Source organism: Leuciscus leuciscus, assembly GCF_965113295.1.
Source record: "Leuciscus leuciscus genome assembly, chromosome: 1".
NCBI classification, from domain to species: domain Eukaryota; kingdom Metazoa; phylum Chordata; class Actinopteri; order Cypriniformes; family Leuciscidae; genus Leuciscus; species Leuciscus leuciscus.
The window spans coordinates 40727758-40747750 of NC_138725.1; the positions used below are offsets into that span (position 1 = coordinate 40727758).

Consider the following 19993-nt stretch of genomic DNA (forward strand, 5'->3'; position numbering starts at 1 on the left):
TGGTCGATTTGCACCCTTGATGCGCACTTTTGCCGAGCCCGCGCTGATGCGGGCTCCGCAGCAGACTTCTTCCCAACAGTCAAAGCGGCATTACGTCACGAAAGTGCGGACTCAGAGGAAGACCGCGAGTGCTTAGGGTTCCATTTGGGACAGGGCCGAAGAACGCCGTAATCTCAGTTCTCAGTCATACCTGAGCATTGTTTCTGACCATGTCCATCCCTTTATGACCACCATGTACCCATCCTCTTATGGCTACTTCCAGCAGGATAATGCACCATGTCACAAAGCTCGAATCATTTCAAATTGGTTTCTTGAACATGACAATGAGTTCACTGTACTAAAATGGCCCCCACAGTCACCAGATCTCAACCCAATAGAGCATCTTTGGGATGTGGTGGAACGGGAGCTTCGTGCCCTGGATGTGCATCCCACAAATCTCCATCAACTGCAAGATGCTATCCTATCAATATAGGCCAACATTTCTAAAGAATGCTTTCAGCACCTTGTTGAATCAATGCCACGTAGAATTAAGGCAGTTCTGAAGGCGAAAGGGGGTCAGACACAGTATTAGTATGGTGTTCCTAATAATCCTTTAGGTGAGTGTATGTAAAGGCTAGATTTTCATGACAAGTACACAAAGGTTATTTTCTAGACTGAAAAAAATGATAACTTGTATTTTTCTGACTATTTATCGTGCTTTGTGCTTGCTTAAGTTGTAAGCTTGTTTATCACATTCAATGCAGACTGCAAACTTACATTGACAACTTAAATATTTACAGGCTTTAGCCAACTTAAAAATCACAAAGGAAGTTTTTTTTTTTTTTTAAAGCGGCGCAAGAAAGCTGTTATCGATACAGTCGGTGGAGAGCAACAGCGCATAGACAGTAGGCTATATAAACTGGACGGGGGGTCGAGACAAGATGGCGACCGAGACAGACGTATGTTGAAATGCTCTTAAGGGTTTTGAATCTATCCTCTTTGAAAATACTTCTCATGTGTTAAATCTTTCTAAAAAAGCTAACTCGAAACCATAGTGTAAAATACTGTCATAGCAAAACTTAAAGCCACAATAAGTAGAAATTGTGTTTTTGTCAAACAGCGACCCCTAGAGTCGCTGTGGAATACTTGCACTGTCGTAAATATATTATATTATAACGTTTTTACATGATTGCAGCTAAATCACAAGTAAATAGTCTAGGCCTACTGTATAATTTAATTTGTGTTGTGTTTATTGGAATGTAAACATTACAAAATGCCAGATAACATCAATTAAGTTAAATGTACGTCGCATTATTTCATAACGTTGGCCGTTATGATGTCATTAGACATGATTATTGCAATTTATCATAATAGTTTGTAAATTGTGCTCGTTTACACTATTTACAACCTCTACGTTAGGCTTATTTATGTCCTGATAATTATGTGAGATATTGAAAGCTGTTCTCATGATAATCGCAGGAATCAACGTCAACAGCGTCGTCTGATATCCCTCAGGACTACGTGATAAATACACCTCACAACACCTGAGTTCAGCTGCCAAACTAATTCGTGAGGCATAGCTATCTGATTTATCAAAACGATTCCATTTACACCTGGTCACATAAATGTATTTTTGTGAAACGGATTTAAATTCGATCTTCAATTCTTGCGCTTTATGCAGATTTAATGGAGTGCACGTCACCGAAAGCAACAGATATGAGCTGCATTTTATAGATCATCAGCTAAAATTTCACAAACAAAGACCGCAATAAGAGAGAGCAGTAACAGCCCTGGTAAGATCATTTCGTTTCTTTACTTTTAATGATGAAGATTGTGTGTTAAGCGTCTGCGACTTACTGTCTTTCACTTTGATTTGCGATAGTTTGCACGTTGGCTTGATGCAGTTGCTCATCTGCGGTGATGCGTGTTCCAGCGCGTCGTCATATCTGGATATAACATAATAGCCTATACAACGCTCTCACACGTTTTTTTTTTATAGCATTTTTGGGAGGAGTACAATTTACATATGTGGTTTCAACAACCATATGCATTTACACTTGTCCAGTTTCGTCTGGAATGCGTCTCAGATCTCCTCCTGAAGTGGTTTGAGGGATCGGATTCAAATCCGTCTCAAATGCGTTTCGGAGGGCATTTAAACCTGGACTTTTCACGATCGGATAGCTTTCCGATCTGAGAAAATGCATGAAGTGGCCAGGTGTAAACAACCCCCATGACAAAAACATATGCACGAAAGCCGAAAACAAACGCTGGTTGGCCTCTCACGTCCAAATTTGACGAAGTGGTGGGAGTGCCAGTAAAAGCGATACAGACCCTGTCAGGCTATGGCAGACGTGTCATTTAACCTATTGTAAGTCGATGTACCATCACAAGGATCTTGGAAATATATTATGAAGGTTGAAAAGTTACATAGTGTTGCTTTAAGAATAAGTTGCTGATCTAGATAGCCGTGACCGCGTGGCTCACAACAACCGATTAAAATGAGCGCCAAAGACAAACGAAAGAAAGCGATCTCAGACCATTTCTACGCAGCTGAACCCACCTCTCCAACTGATTCATCTAAAGGAGACCTACCAGTAATTCTTCCTCCCGCCCCTGAATCTCCACTGAGCAGAAAGAAAAACTGAGGTGAACCTTCCCTATCTGAGTTGCAGGAAAATATCATCACGGCCCTCACCCTGAAAATTAATCAAAGAGCAGACTTGAGAAGATGATAATTACCAATTCCAACACAATTGGTTTCTTCAAACTTAACAAAATGTTTTAATTTATGTTCGTATATTGAGCTATATTAGTTATGTTCTGCTCTTGAAATTGAGGATAGACCGAACCCTCCTCATACTTCTGTTCTTTTTTCTCCTGTTGTTATTTCATAACGGAGTTATCACTTATCTCACTTAATGTAAAGGGCATTCGAGATATTGTTAAAAGAAAAGCTATATTTTTGTTTTGCAAAGAAATAAAGGCAGATTTGATTTTTTTTACAAGAATCCCACTCAAGTGAGGAAGATGTTTTATTTTGGAATAACCAGTGGGGAGATGATCTCTGGTTAGCTCATGGAAATAATCATTCAGCCGGTGTGAGCACTTTGAAAGCCAGCTTTAGAGGGAAAGTTCTTTGTAACAAATGTGATGTGAAAGGGCATTGGGTTATTATAGTAATTGAAAATGGCAGTAATTTGTTTATATTATGCAATGTTTATGGATACAACTCTACTTCTTTGAATTGTGATTTGTTAGACACAATAGAAAATGTCAATATTCTCTCAACTAAATTTCCAATGGCAAAGATAATTATTGGTGGAGATTTTAATATGGTTCATGATAATGTTCTAGATAGATTCCCCGCCAAAGTCTTTAATAAGAATAACAATCTCCAGAATTTTTGTGATAATTTAGCTCTCATGGACATATGGAGATGTAGACACCCCCTTGTTAGACAATTCACATGGAGCAATAAGCAAATGACTCAGCAAACGCGAATAGATTTTTGGCTAATTTCCTCAGACTTGGAACAAAAGGTTTTGCAAACTGGAATTTCCCCATCTATTCTTACTGATCACAAAATTTTAATCTTAAGTATTAAATTTGAAGATATCCAATGTAACTCTCGAAATCTAGGCTATTGGAAACTAAACAATTCACTTTTATACCATGAAGATTATGTGAAACAAATCAAATTATTAATAAATAAATACTGGAAACAGCCAAATATTAAGAAGGAATATGGCAAGATATGGGAACTATTAAAGTTTGAAATAAGAAAATTTAGCATTCAATTTGGAAAAAAATTGGCAGTGAAGAAAAGAACACGTATTCAAGATATAATTAGAGAGATTTCAAATTTAACTCAAACATCTTCCCACCCATCCAATAATGATGTTTTAAATAATTTGCAGAAAGAATTAGACCACATTTATCAAGAAAAAGCCAAAGGTGCTTTTGTAAAATCTAGAACAAAATGGATGGAAGAAGGTGAAAGAAACAGTAAATATTTTTTTAGTCTCGAGAAAAGGAATGCAGAAATGTGCCTAATTAGAAAGTTAAAAATAAATGACATTGTTACTGAAGACCTAGGCATGATTTCTAAATTTATTTCTGAATATTATACAGATATATATTCATTAGGAGAAGATCAAGATAATTCAGTTCTTCTTAAAACAATTAGAAGTCCAAAAATGCAATCTTTAGAAAGTAAAATTGAATGTTTCGAAAACCTTTCTCTAAGTGAAACTGAGTTATGTATAAAAACACTAAAAAACAAATCCCCTGGAAATGATGGCCTTTCTTCAGAATTCTATAAAGCTTTTATTAACGATATATCTAAATTCCTGTTAGCAGTATATGAGGAGGCCATCAACAAGGGATCCTTACCTACATCACTCAGACAAAGTGTCATCACATTGATCCCTAAACCTCAAAAGGATAAACTATTATTAGAAAATTGGCGACCTATATCATTATTAAATAATGATTATAAAATAATGGCAGCAGTTTTTGCCAAACGTATGAAAAATGCTTTAAATGAGATAATTGATGAAACTCAATGTGGATTCATGAAAGGATGCCATATTTCTTCTAATATTCGTTTAGTTATTGATTTAGTACAATATAGCAATTTACTAAATGGTGACCCTTTAATACTTTTTTTAGATTTTAGAAAAGCTTTCGATACAGTAAGCCATAAGTTTATATTTGATTCCTTAAAACTCTTTGGTTTTGGGGGATATTTTATAAAAAGTGTAAAAACTATGTACTATGGTAGTAATAGCTCTATTAAACTTACTAACGGAACATCTCCCAGATTTGAAATAAACCGAGGCATCCGACAAGGCTGGCCAATTTCTGCAATCCTTTTTTTAGTTGTAGCTCAAGTGTTAAGTAATATGATAAACCAACACTCACAATTGGATAAATTACTCTTTAATTTCATTTGGAGAAACAAACCTCATAAAATTAAGAAAAGCGTCCTTGTTAATAAATTATCTGATGGTGGGTTAAATGTTCTTAATTTGACAATTTTTAACCAAATTCTAAAAATTAATTGGCTTAAAATCTTTTTAAAAAATCAAACAAGTATATTCAATATAGTGCCATATTTTTTATTTGAAAGACTTGGGGGATTACATTTTTTGTTGCAGTGTCTGTGGGCCCTATTTTAACGATCTGAAACGCAAGTGTCAAGCGCAAAGCACAAGTAACTTTGTGGGCGGGTCTTTGGGTGCTGTCGCTATTTTCCCGGCGGGATAAATAGGCTTGTTTGAGATGCGCCTCGCCTCGCCTGAAATGTAGGCGAGAGTAGGCGGCTGCAGTGAGGGGAGGAGTGAAACAAGCGCAGGCAAGCCGGACAGTTCTCTCTTCTCGTAGTGGATCTGACAGCTGTGAGATCAAAGATGGATATCGCGGGATTCGCGGGATTCACGCTCGTGCACAGTGTTGCTAATAAACTGGATGGAATTTAAGTTCTGTTGCTTTTATATGAAAATAAATATAATGAACAAGACACCTAAAGTAGCCTATTATTTAATTCCATTCCAAATACATGTTTATCAGTCTTTTTTCTTTAATACAGACATGTGTTTTTTTTCTTTTCTTTTTTATAAAAAATACATCGCATAATCCATAGAGATCGCACTGTTAGATAGTTTGGGAATATTCACACATACATAAAACATGATATCAGAGTTTTAAAATCAAACATTTTAAAAGAGAACAATACATCACGGTTGTTGTTGGTTTTTTTATTTTATTTTTATTTTTTAAATCTTTATTAAATCATTGCGATACAAGTAGTAGGAACACACAGATAGAGTCATACATCACGGTTGTTTAAACCAATGAACATTAAGCTGTGTCGTCAGCAAGTCGTTTCCCATCATGCTTTTGATCAGCGCAGTCGGTGGAGAGCAACTGCGCTCGACTGCAGAATCCGACAGGTGTGCCTTGCGCTCGCGAGAGATTTTTGACATACGTCAGCATGACATCAGAGCAAGGCGGACCGCACTCGGACACATTTCTAACCGGCATGCATCTCGCGCTGATCACCGGTGATCGATTCTGCGCAGATTTTGCTAATCTCAAACAAGCCTAGTGACTATTGCGCCAGGCGCAAATCTAAAATGGGTTGGTCTGAAGTAGCTTCATTAATGGGCTTGTTCGACTTCATGCAGCTCTGCGCAGAACGATCGGCGGCTGACTTGAAGCAGTGCATGCCGGTTAGAAATTTTGTTCGACTTGATACAGCGCCGACGCCACGTGACTGTGACGTATGGCATCAAAGTACCGCGAGAGCGTTTCGAGAGTAGCCGGAGAACTCAGCCAGCGCAGCTTCTCAAGAGTGGCTGCACTGGGCTGCAGGAGGGCTGATGACGACACAGCTGTTCCACGATTGGCCGGATTCACCGCATGACAACGATCACGTGTGTTTCGTGTTTATTCGAACACCTTTAGTTCCTCTAAAGCTCTCAAATCAGTTTATTATAACAGTGAACACTCTTTTCATGTCGTTGTCATGTTATATTGTGTCATGTTTATCAAATTAAAACTGCTTAAAAAACGTAGACTCCACTTCATTGATAGTAGCTTATGTTGAACTTTATTCTTGTTCAAACAGACGCTGTATGAAGCAGTACATAAAGTATTGAATGAAAATGTCTCATGAAATGAAACATCTGTGTATTATTTGGCAAATATTGCATTTATTTCACTGCAGCTGTGGTAAAGTATGCAAACACCACGTGAGCGGTCACTACGGGAACCAGAAAGTGTCCGACTTCACGTCTCCGTTTGCAGCTCCTCCCCGCCTGCACGCGGCTACTCTCGCCGATCGGTTACATCCAGCCGCAGCCGATGTCGAACACACCTATTCATAGGTGTGGTTTGGGCGTAACGTGAAATAAACCAATCAGAGCGTCATCTCACATTCCCTTTAAGAGCAGACGCGTTTTTTCCATAGCGGATTGGGGTGTGACGAGACGCTTACTCCACGAGACGAGACGAGACACGAGATTGGGTTCACGAGAACGAGACAAGACGAGATTTTTACACAATTTTTAAGAAATCCTCAATGATGAAATATATGAATGGAAAATAGTCTTTTATTCAACTGAAAATCACAAAATGCAAAACAATTTAGGTGCATTTTGAAATCAACTTGTAATGAATGTTATTTTACTTCTATTTTAATTAATTCTATGCAGTAAAGGACATGCAAACACTGCAAAATGTTTTGCTATAAACTCTACCGTCTGGCTTCTCCCCTGTACGATTTCTCATGAGAAATCTAACTCCTTTCCACAAATCGAACATAAAAAAATAAAACAGTATAAATAAAATAAATATAAATAACTGAAATAACACTTTAAATGCAAACAGTAAGTGTGTATCCATAATCAAAGTACTGCTCTCTCAAAACTACAAGTTCAAACAGAAACAAATTTTTTCTTCAAGTATGAAAAAGAGATAAATTAACTACACAGAACAGCCTAAGATTATGGTCATGTTCTTTTTCAAGAATATAAGCATGTCGACGATTTCTGGCAGCAGTTGAGACCTTTGGCCAAGGCTGCACGATATGAGAAAAAGCTGCGATGTGCGATAACATTGTTTAATATTGCGATGTCGATATGACTTCCCAGCTAACACAGTTACGTTGTGAAGACGTAACCGGACCGGACCATATTCGTCGTAGCGACGTGCCACATAACGTTCCAGTGACGTAACTTTGTGATTCCCATAATCGTCGTGGCGACGTTATAGTGGTACGTCGCAAGAACGTGATGAGTACGTCTTTATGACCAAACTGGCACGTTGCGAGGACGTAACACCAAAGGACCATATTAGTCGTTGCGACGTGCCACATAACGTTCCAGCAACGTAACTTTGTGATTCCTGTATTCGTCGTGGCGACGTTATAGTGGTAGGTCGCTGGAACGTGGCAGGTACTTCCTAACGACCAAAATACCACGTCCGCATTTATTTTTAATATACTTCTCACCTTTAGTCCTGGGAATTAAGATGTGCTTGATCCATAACATTGAAATCCACATAGAACTGATAAACTCAAACATTTCATTCTCTGCTGTAAAACCTTATACATTCTAATAGGGAATTGTGTATTGTTTTCTGTTAATACGTTTAGGGATCAATACAGATATGTAATGGAAACCAATACAAACTTGTATTAAATTCTAAATAGAAAATGGCCCAAAACCACACTGCATTAATTTATTAATCAGCATTTATTCAGTGTGTTTCTTTGTACAAACTAAGCCAATAAATTTTGAACATTAACGATTTTTTAACCATGTTAACAAGTAATGAGTACAGAAATGTAACATCAATTAATTAATCAAAAAACATAATCAATGAATAATGTAACCAACTATTAAAATGTTTTATTCTTTTTACTGAAAAAAAAAAAAAGTGTTTGATATTCTTATTGATACTACTCTCTATAATTTGGCGGATAAACAATAAAGACCTTTAAAAAAAGAAATGAAAAGATTCAGCATTTTCTTTATTATTAATTTTATTTGCAGAAATAGGTTCAGTTGTTTCCTGTAGTGTCCTATGAGGCTCCTGCTACAAATGTCTGGTGGTGATGTGCTTCATTGCTTCACTACCAGTAGCTAAACCTGAACAATGCGACAATTACCAAAGATCTATAGCCTAGTCCTTGAGCTTCTCTGAAGCTAACAAATAAAATACAAATATTGCTCATAAAGAGTAAAGATATGTAAAAGGAACAATATAGATTTCTAGCATTTCTCCTGTATTATTTCGCCCACCAAAATATACATAAAGAAAGAAAATGAGCATGATGACTGCGTCCCAGCTGTGGAAACCACTCTTTCAGACAGTGTTGAGGAGGCAGAAGGATATGATGGAGAGCTGTGGGAGAAGAGGAAGAGTCTCTTTCTTACCCCACCAGTGGAGGGCAGGGTCTTCTGAGGCAAGGAGAGGAGGATGGTGTCTCTCTATATATTGCTGGAAAATAAAAATAAAATGTACCATACTACTGTAGTCAGGTTTATAGTTTTTTGTTAGAAAGGAATAAGAAAATTGTCTAACTTACGTATTCCTCCTCCTCCTCCTCCTCTTCCTTATCCCGAGCTGCACTGTCACCTCATCGTCCTTCTTAGGCAGCTAAAACAGAGGAGTACTTTATTAATGTTGCTAATATAATGCAGTTTTTCGAAAATACAGTAAAAACAGTAATATTGTGACTATCATTAAAATGTAAAATAGCTGTTTTCTATTTTAATGTATTTTAAAATATAATTTATTCCTGTGATCAAAGCTGAATTTTCAGCATCATTACTCCAGTCTTCAGTGTCACATGATCCTTCAGAAATCATTCTGATATGATGATTTGATGCTCAAGAAACATTTATGATTATTATCAGTGTTGAAAACAGTTGAGCTGCTTAAGATTTTTGTGTAAACCATGATGCCCTTTTTAGGATTCTTTGATCAATATAAAGTTCAAAGAAAAGTTTTAAAGTTAAATCTTATAACATTATAAAAGTCTTTACTGTCACTTTTGATCAATTTAATCCATTCTTGCTATTATTGTTTTCCAAAATCTTACTGACCCCTAACATTTTGAATTGTGTACACAAAAACAAGAAGCAGCATAACTGTTTTCAACATATTAGATAATAATCAGAAAAAGTCATTGAGCATCAAATCATCATATTATAATGATTTCTGAAGGATCATGTGACACTGAAGACTGGAGTAAGGATGCTGAAAATTCAGCTTTGATCACAGGAATAAATTGCATTTTACAATATATTCACATATGTTATTTTAAATGTTAATATTATTTCACAATATTATTGTTTTACTGTATTTTTAATCAAATAAATGAGTCAGTAATATAGGTAAAAATATGGTGGGGGAAAATGGATATGAAGTTATTTAATAACTTAAGCTTCCTCAGTTCTCCCTGTGTTTCCCACTTCTCTGTCAGCAACTTCCTTAAGAAATGTTGAAATCGTAGAGCTTCCCCTCTGTTGTAGAGGGGTTATTTTGTCGCTGCTAAAATAACATAACATGTATCAATATTTCTTTACCGTGAAAGATGTGAAAACTAGTTTCAGACAATTTTAGCTCAGTGTAAGTGACGTCATCGATTAACAGCACACAGCTGCTACATTTATGTTATATCAGTTAAATAAATTAATCAACTTCCAATCACACATTCAGGTGCACATCATAACCTCTTATCTACACAAAGATGTGATTATAAGCCCAAACTTTTGTAAATAAGAGCTTAGGTTAGCCTCTCTTCTGAAAACGGTTGAGATGCTAACGGACTTTTTCGAAGACACTAAACCATTTCTACAAAGTAGCCTAAATATTCAACAGATGTAATAACACGTAAGAAAAGTGTCAGGAACAGTTGTGTATATTATGTGTGTGATTTTAGAGACTAAACTCACCTGAAAGCAGTGAAAACAACAGCAAGAGAGGGAGCTTTCCTGAAATCCGTTTTGTTGCGGCGCCGTTTCCATGGCAACTCTGCGCCGCTCCAGGGTTTGAAAGCTACTCAAATGTTCAGCCCGCACGCTCATAAAACACGTCAGTCACGCAGCATTTACATAAATAAATATGTAGAATTAACACATTACTTAAATACAAATCTCATGAATTTAAAACTCATTTTTAAGTTCTTCAAGTTTGAAGTTCAGTTTGAAGATTTTTTTAATTGTTGTTTTTACGAACACCCAACCTCCTTAATAATAATACAAATGATAATAATAATAATAATTATATACAAACGTTTATATTTATGACAAGGTTGTGAGGACGTCGTGGTAAAGTTTTTTAGAATCTTGCCTAACGTTCCAGAAACGTTGTGGGCACGTCCTCAAAAGACGTCGCTAGTTTATCCCATGGAGAACGTTGTAAAGACGTGGTCCACTGGTCACCAGATAACTTTCCAGATAATTTCAATTATATAAATAAATGCATTACAAATATTATCCTAGTGATAATATGCCATTTGGATATTATATGGAACATTTACTTAATTCATCAAAGATTTTATTAAGTTATCTGGTGACCAGTGGACCACGTCTCTACAACGTTCTCGATGGGATAAACTAGCGACGTCTTTTGAGGACGTGCCCACAACGTTTCTGGAACGTTAGCCAAGATTCTAAAAAAATGGAACTTTACCACGACGTCCTCACAACGTTCTCCATGGGATAAACTAGCGACGTCTTTTGAGGACGTGCCCACAACGTTTCTGGAACGTTAGCTAAGATTCTAAAAAAATGGAACTTTACCACGACGTCCTCACAACGTTGTCATAAAGTAATGTCACGCTGACCAAATGACGACTAACTGACGACGTCGTCACAACGTACTGTGTTAGCTGGGTTGTGATATGTGAATGTTAGCTATAGCCTACTGTTCCCATGTCTTAGTGTTTAATAGGTTCTTTGCGTGATAGGTCAAATGTTTATTACCTGCCTGGTTCAGATTACACTATTTTAGCACGATTTTAGCACGATCCATTTCGTGGAGATTCGGACAACGGGCGTCGGGACGAAAGATTCGATCGTTTCATTTCGTATAGTGTGTCATGGGCGATAACCTACGCGTCTGCGATGCTTCAGGACATCACGACAGAAAGACTAGCATGTTTAATTTTAACGGTCCTCCACGACGGGTTGAGTGCGAGCGAGAGTGAGTGTGCGCGAGTGAGTGAGAGTGCGAGAAACAGTGAGTGTGCGTGCGCGAGTGAACGTGTGTGTGTGTGTGTGTGTGTGTGTGCGCGAGTGAGTGAGTGAGTGAGCGAGGGACAGTGAGTGTGTGTGAGATTGGCCCGGCACACAAATTATTTAAAAGTGGCAGGGGCATCTTCAATACTAATTTCACCCTCACGCTCCATCACTGACATCACAACAACTCACGAGACAATAGGCTTGTTTGAGATGAGCAAAATCTGCGCAGAACCGATCACCGGTGATCAGCGCGAGATGCATGCCGGTTAGAAATGTGTCCGAGTGCGGTCCGCCTTGCTCTGATGTCATGCTGACGTATGTCAAAAATCTCTCGCGAGCGCAAGGCGCACCTGTCGGATTCTGCAGTCGAGCGCAGTTGCTCTCCACCGACTGCGCTGATCAAAAGCATGATGGGAATAAACGACTTGCTGACGACACAGCTTGATGTTCATTGGTTTAAACAACCGTGATGTATTGTTCTCTTTTAAAATGTTTGATTTTAAAACTCTGATATCATGTTTTATGTGTATACGTTATGTGTGAATATTCCCAAACTATCTGACAGTGCGATCACTTTGGGTTATGCAATGTAATTTTTATTAAAAACAAAAACAAAAAAAACACATGTCTGTATTAAAGAAAAAAAGACTGATAAACATGTATTTGGAATGGAATTAAATAAGTAGGCTACTTTGGGTGTCTTGTTCATTATATTTATTTTCATATAAAAGCAACAGAACTTAAATTCCATCCAATTTAATAGCAACACTGGGCACGAGCGTGAATCCGGTGAATCCCGCGATATCCGTCTTTGATCTCACAGGTGTCAGATCCACTGCGAGAAGAGAGATCTGTCCGGCTTGCCTGCGCTTTTTTCACTCCTCCTCTTACTGCAGCCGCCTACTCTCGACTACATTTCAGGCGAGGCAAGGCGCATCTCAAACAAGCCTAAAGTTTCACCTTGACGAGAAATCTCGTCGCGTTTTAATCTCGCGAGATCTCGTAACACGAGATCTCGTCACACCCCTACTATCTATCTATCTATCTATCTATCTATCTATCTATCTATCTATCTATCTATCTATCTATCTATCGTAATAATGTATGATTTGCAAAAATGAAAACTGCTGCTTCTGTGTAGATGAGAGAATCAAAGTGTATGTGCGTTGTGCACACGCTACATTGATTATGGCCAAGCATGCGCCCTTAAAATAGCATATGAATAACATGCGCAACGCGCCACTGACTTTAAACTATTTTTTCCTGGGGCTCGTTCTTCGTACGTTGCTTATTACATCCGAGATCAAATGACACATCCAAGATGATATCATCGTGCTAATCATGATCTGGCTAACTCGGTTCTTCGAACACACTTGCCGGATAGGATTAGTATCGCGGGATTGAGTTATCTGAGATAATTGCGCGTTCATGCGCTGGTTTAAAAGGGGATATGTATCGATAGTAGAAACATTGATCAGCAACGCTGCTATTGGCTGTTCAGCGTGGCCAAAGAGCGCGCTCAGTTTTTCTCCTCAGCAGAGCAAGAACTAATAGTCGAAGTTTATTCAGAATTTTAATGTTTTAATGCAAAACGCCAGGGAACACCTCAAAGTCTGCAAAAGCCAGGAGAGAAGGCTGGCAAAAAGTAGCAGACAATTTAAATCCGTTAGAAGTGGCCATGTTAGATGTTTTTATCACTTATTAGCCTATATTTTTGTATTTGAATAATTGCATAATTACTTTGTTCATTGAAATGTCAGAGTCACCACACTAGAACATGGGAACAAACAAAAGTGATGTACAAAAATATTCTACATAATGGTATAATTTTTAGTTATATTATAGTCTCTTTTATAAAAGACACTGTTAAATAAATGGTTGGCTGTTTATAAAAGCAACCAAGAAAAAGGCTGAGCAAAAAAAAGAAAAAAAAAAAGAAGAAAAGATCTTAGTAGCCTACACTGTAAAATAATTTTTGCTGCATTAAATTAAGGCTGTATAGTAATTTCAACTGTTAAATCTTGAGTAATGATGAATTGCTTTGACTTGTGAAAGTGAAAACTAATAAACTTATATTAATGTAAAAATATTTTTCCAGAGTGTAGTTCATTGTAATGACATTGTGTTTTCCTCTTTTGTGCACCTTTACATAATACACCAACACTTGTATCTGTTCCCAAGAAAGTGGTGGCTGAAATATGTGCAGTAAGTGGACATTTTTTATATAACTTTCCAAAGGAAAGAAAGTATAAGACTTTGTAATGTCCATTTGTTTCCATTGCACTGGACAGTGAATAAACCCTCTCAGATAACTGTCATATGGAGGAACTAGCCTACCTGCAAGTGTATAAATAACTTTACTTAATTTATACTTGTATGCTTTATGGCTGCAAAATAAGTTGCAGGATTCCACATCTACAGAAAGGCCTACAGAAGAGTCAGCACAGACAGAGGAGACATAGGCCTACAGGTGGGCAGTGTATAGCCAACTTTTCTTTATTTGTTGCATGAGGCATGTGTCTAATATCTCTTGTTGCAGGCACTTGACCACTGGCTTTTCTTTACAAAGAACAATTGAAATAAAACTCAAGGAACTAAGTATATTGGTCTTTTATTAAACATATAATGAAAAGTTTTTTTTTTTTTGCAATGTTGTGTAATATGGCACATGCAACAATGTCACAGGCCCTGTCAGGTGTGCAACCCTCAGACTTATCAGACACTGAAATCTTCCCTTTAGTTAGCCAAAGTTCATTTCATTGTGTGCCCTTGTCCTGGCTAGAGCTGCATTGTAACTGGTTTGGGTCAGGGAATGGGGTCATGAAACACCTGTCTGCAGGCAGGAACATGTCATAATCACCTATGAAGAAATGCAGTTCTGTTAGGATCAGCATAAGTGTGTGTAATACAGTGAGCTTGATATTTAATTGTGGAACTTTCCTTACCACTTTCAAATAATGTGCATAAATGTGAATCTCTGAAAATGCTTAAGTCATGCACAGATCCTGGCCATTTTGATTTCACATTTGTGATATGGAAGATTTTAGTCAACTGCCTTTTTTTATTTGATATAATATTATTAATCTGGAATATTAAGAATCCCAATAGTAACTGGGCTGCACATTGTGAACCCCCTTTCTGTTCACATAATCCCCTTCATTGAGGCCTTGATGGCAGTCTATGAAAGCCTATATTCTATGGTACCAATCACGTTAGTGAAGCCTGAGTGACATACTGTAATCGGCATGGTCATGATTGCATGATCTTCATAAAAAATGATAGCAAAAAAAAAAAAAAACTGCTTTAAAAAAACTGCTTTACAACATTGGGTCTTAAAAACCTAAAACTGTTTTTTAAACCTAAAAGCGCCAGGTAAAGTCCGAATGACACGACAGACAGCACTTAACATCAAGTTCTCCACATCTCCAATAGTGTAAAGGAAAGAGCCACTCGCAAATAATCTTAGGGCAATGCAAACAGTTTGTGCTGTAGTTAAAGCCCGACTCCGACAAGTCGAAAATAAATGTGCGTTTCCAACAAATTAATAATGTAAACGACAATCTCACGAGTCACGAGAAAAAATATAAATCTCAGAAAGTGCACTATCGCGCTGCGCTGGACTTCCCGTATCAGCTCCGCTTAATAAAGCTGCCATCTAATCCTGTTTACATGAAATAAGCCTGCTCCCAAGCAGGTTTAAGTTTACGGACCTGTTGCTATGACAGCAAGTCCAGGATGAGCATCGAAGAACCAAACAATCCAAGATCATGCCAAATCAACAACAATCAAATCCAGCTAACTGAGTTAGCGACGTACGAAGAACGAGCCCCTGGTTAGTGGCGCAATTGTTTTCTAAACCATCAAAATAGCATGAAGGAACGTTTGCGCCGGAACACGCCTCCTTTTTTGCGCTGAACCGCCCTAGGGAGCGCAAGTTCATTCCCTAGTTTAGTGACGTGCGTCTGTGGAGGGAAAAGCGCGCTTTGCGCGGGTGCAAAATAGGAATGATACATGCGTCGGTGTACAAAGTCAATTGCGCTGGGTGCAAGGATAGGGCCCCTTATATAACTGGTAAACTTCCAATTGCTTTGGCCAATTATCACAAACAAGCATTGCTGTACTGGTCACTTTTATACAAACACAATTTTTCTCCTAGCAGGTGTTTTATATGGAACAATGGTAATATAATTCATAATAAGAGATCATTGTACATAGAGAATTGGGTTCGACACAAAATTTTAATTGTAAACCAGCTTATTGACAAGAATGGACAATTTTACACGTACCCTAATTTTATTTCAAAATATGGTTTATTTGTAAATGAAAAAGAATTTAACAATGTAATTAAAGCTATCCCTAATGGCATAATAATATTAACCAAATTCTCAGACGTAGATATTAATAACACAACCTTACAAAATCCTCAACTTTTTGTAAATGGTCTCTCTTTATTTGATAAAGGTTTTAATAATAATTTTATTTAAAAAAATCCTTTAATATCGGTTCCAACCCTCCATGTAAATCAAAATGGCTTAAACCTTATTGTATATCTTGGCACAGCATTTGGACATTACCCTATAAGTATGTTATTTCTAATAAAGTAAAAGTAATGTACAAAAATTATTCATAGATATTATCCTGTAAATGCAACCATTAGTAGATATATTCATACTGTTTGTGATAAATGTACTTTTTGTAACACATCACTTGAAGATATTGAACATTTATTTTTGTATTGCCCTTTTTCTATTTCTTTTTGGACTGACTTTAAAATAGACATGACAAAAAAATTAAACAGATGTCTTAATTTAGAACCTCATGACATTTTACTTTGTTTCCAAAACCCATATTTTTCTGAAAAACAAAACTATATCATTAATCTTTTAATTATTTTGGTGAAGTTTTATATTCACAAGACAAAAATAACCCAAAAGAAACCCTCCTATATTACCTTTTATAACACTGATCTCACAATATACTTAGAAACTAAGCTCTTTCAAACATGAGATCACAAAACAAAAAGCTTATAAAAACAATAACAAATTTAAAGTTTTTCAAATACATAACTGCCCTGATATTATAAATTATTATTTCTGTATTTATTTATTTTTTATTTTATTATTATGTAAATGTATACTTTAGTTGTTGTTGTTATTCTTTGGTTTATATATTTTGAATTGTATATACAATGCCTTGTATTCATTTTGTTTTTTGTTGTATTGTACTTGAAATGTTTGCAATTTAACCAAAAAAAAAAAAAAAAAAAAGAAAAGCTGTTATCATCCTTCCGGGTTTGTAACGGCCACCAGTTCATGACATGAATGTTAATATGTCTTTAAGATGACTACTTCTATGGCGTACATTATTGTATGCGTGCCTTTCTTATGTGCGCGTGCACGCACAGTGAGAGTGAGAATGCTCGCGCAAAGAGGAAGATGACCGCTCTACTGCTGACTGTTGTTTTATTATAATGTGTTTACTTCTACTTTGATTGCTCTTTGATTTGAAAGTGCTTAACTGAGAGGAAACATCTATAAAAGACTCGTGGAACTACCTGTCTTTCCTATTCTTCATGTGGGCACACTTTTTTTATTTATTGGTTTATTTGATAGGGACCATGGATATTCATGAACATTGTTGTATGAAAATACACCATGTAAATATGCCAGAATTAGTAAAAATAACTACTTTTCATCTGCAGTCCCTAGGCAAGATTATGAAACACTTTATATACTAAACAAGCATACTTGAAATGTTTGAAATTGTCAAAGCTTAAAAATTTATGTCTCTCTAAAATATTGCAATGGTGAAATGACAAAAGCCTTTTTATCAAAAGTTTTTATGGCTTTCTTAAATAGATATTCAATGCTTTTAAGAGTAGATATGCTAGTTAATGACCAATTTGTAAAACAATACTCAATATGTGAAAAAAATCATAGTATGTAAGAACAACTTGGCAGCTTTGGTGTCAAGAAATGGCCTTATTTGTTTAAAATTCCGCAAATTAAATTAACTTTTTTGCCACCATTTTTACGTGACGTTTGAATGTTAGGGTGGAGTCATATATGACTCCTAAATACTTGAATTCATTAACAATATCAAGCTCCTGTCCTCTAAAGAACACATTACAATGTGACACCTTCATATTTTGTTTAGTGAATGCCATATATACAGACTGTTTTTTTAGTGTTTAGATAGAGACATGACTTAGTGAGCCAGTCATCAATGTGAGCCATTGCAGATGTAAGTGTGGATGCTATCTCTTGGTAGTTCTTATCATGTGTAAAGATTAGGCCAATAGCATTATCTGCATACATCTGAACATCAACATTTTTACATGCCTCTGGCAGGTCATTTATATACAGTGTAAACAAGATTGGACCAAGTATGGAGCCTCGGGGGACCCCTACTGGACATTCACAGAATGGGGACTTTGAATCATTAATACAAACACATTGCTTTCTACAGGACAAGTATGATTTTATCCAGTTGAGAGCTTGCTCAAAGAAATTAAAATATGTTAATTTAGATAAAAATAACTTGGTGATTAACAGTATCAAAAGCTTGCTTTAGGTCTAGGAAGACAGCACCAACATAAGAACTCTTATCTAGGTAGCCTTTAACCTTTTCCAAAAACAAACAGTTAGCCGTTTCTGTTGAGTGATGGGCCCTGAATCCAAATTGCATAGGGTGGAGTGAATTATTGCTTTTATTGAGATGTTGGATCAGTAATTTAGCCACCCATTTTTCGACTATTTTAGAAACAACAGGCAAAATACTGATTGGCCGATAATTGGCCATATTTGATCATTCCCCTGATTTAAAAATGGGTGTGACCAGGGCCATCTTCCATGCTGATGGCACAATGGATTGTCTTAAGGACTGATTAATCAGATATGTAATAGGCTGTAGAAGGATCTCTTTGTGCTTTTAAAAAAAATTTGTATCAAGGCCATAGGTATCCATGGCCTTAGAATTTTTTAAGCTACTGATAATATTTGCTACTTCTGTTTCAGTTATTTGTTGTAAGTGAAAAATCGGCTGTGCATAATTAATAGAGCAAATAGAGTCGCTAGGTGAATTAAAAAGTTGAGTTATTTCATAAAAAGAGTCTAAAAAGAAGGTGTTTAGTTCAGTAGATATGATGGTTGGATCTGTAACTAGTTCAGTGTTAATTTTTAACTCTAAATCTTTATTGTTATGATTCTGTTTTCTGCCAATCAGCTTGTTGATGGTTTGCCATATCTTCTTCCCATTTCCTCTAGCCTCTGTAATAGTATCAATAGCCGCGTTTCCACTGTCGGGCCAGGGCCGGGCCAGGGCTAACAGCGAGCTGAGCCGGGCCAGTGGCCTCGGGCCTCAAGCACCGGGCTTGCGTTTCCACTGCCGGGCCATTAGCCCTGCAGCGCTGCCCTAAACCCCGCCCTTAACACGCCTTCCTGGATCAAACGTCATACAACCCCATCCATTTCAGCGGGAATTATGATGTTCATTCAGGCAGGAAGTTAGGAAGTTAGAAAACTTAGATTTTAAGAAGATAGCATGTATTAACTCACCGTCCGCGGCTGCCATAGTGTCCCGACTTGTTTCTCCACTAACAGAGGGACGGTGACCCAGCACACCGTCCATCAAGTCGAACAATGGAAAGTTCCTTCTCTGAGCACCGCTTTGTCCATTGTGCGTTTTAATCGCCTTGTACTGCGCCCACAACTTTTTTATTTTTTCCCGAACTTGAAGCGTTGTTCGCTGAATGCTTAGCTTAGAAAGTTCAGCAACGATGTATTTTATAACGTCCTCGTTTCTGCACATGCCGTCAAAATTGACGTTGTACCCTTTCTTCTGCCCAAATGCTCAGAAGAGCTTTGGTATCTTCGACAGACCAGTGCAGGCGATTCTCCATTTCGAGCAGCGTTTAATTTTCGCAATATAAAAAAGTGAAATATGCATCTTGCCGCAGACCATAACTTTCCCTAACACCGATAAACTCCGCCTTTTACCTTGACCACGCCTCTAGCCCGAGCTGGCCCAAGGTATTCGATGGGCCAGAAATCCTGGCCGTTGGCCCCGAGTAAGCCCCGATCAAGCCCCGGAAGTGACAGTGGAAACGCGACTGGCCCTGGCACGCACTAGCACGGCCCGGCCCTGGCCCGACAGTGGAAACGAGGCTATTGAAAAAGTTGGCTTTAGCTTGTCTTAGCCTTTTTATTACTTTATTTCTTACTGCGGTAAATTTTTGTCGGTCTGTTGTAAGACCTGAT

At 37.3% G+C, this 19993-nt stretch overlaps 1 protein-coding gene and 1 long non-coding RNA gene across 4 annotated transcripts in view; one reads left to right on the forward strand and one right to left on the reverse strand.

Moving 5' to 3' along the window:
• LOC309508091 overlaps nucleotides 1-13822 on the forward strand; it is a 348495-nt gene extending 334673 nt beyond the window's left edge. The window contains exon 2 of the long non-coding RNA XR_014209375.1: nucleotides 11436-13822. This is a non-coding gene — a long non-coding RNA (uncharacterized lncRNA). The remainder of the gene's footprint in view (nucleotides 1-11435) is intronic.
• Nucleotides 1-19993, reverse strand: part of LOC309506700 (uncharacterized protein) — a 43714-nt gene that overhangs the window by 20611 nt on the left and 3110 nt on the right. Inside the window, exon 1 of one of the 3 annotated variants that reach the window (XM_082180625.1) lies at nucleotides 2572-5246. The exons of the other annotated variants lie outside the window; for them this stretch is intronic. The gene's annotated coding sequence lies outside the window, so the exon portion shown is untranslated. Of the gene's footprint in view, nucleotides 1-2571; nucleotides 5247-19993 lie in introns of those variants that run through there. 3 annotated transcript variants of the gene reach the window in all.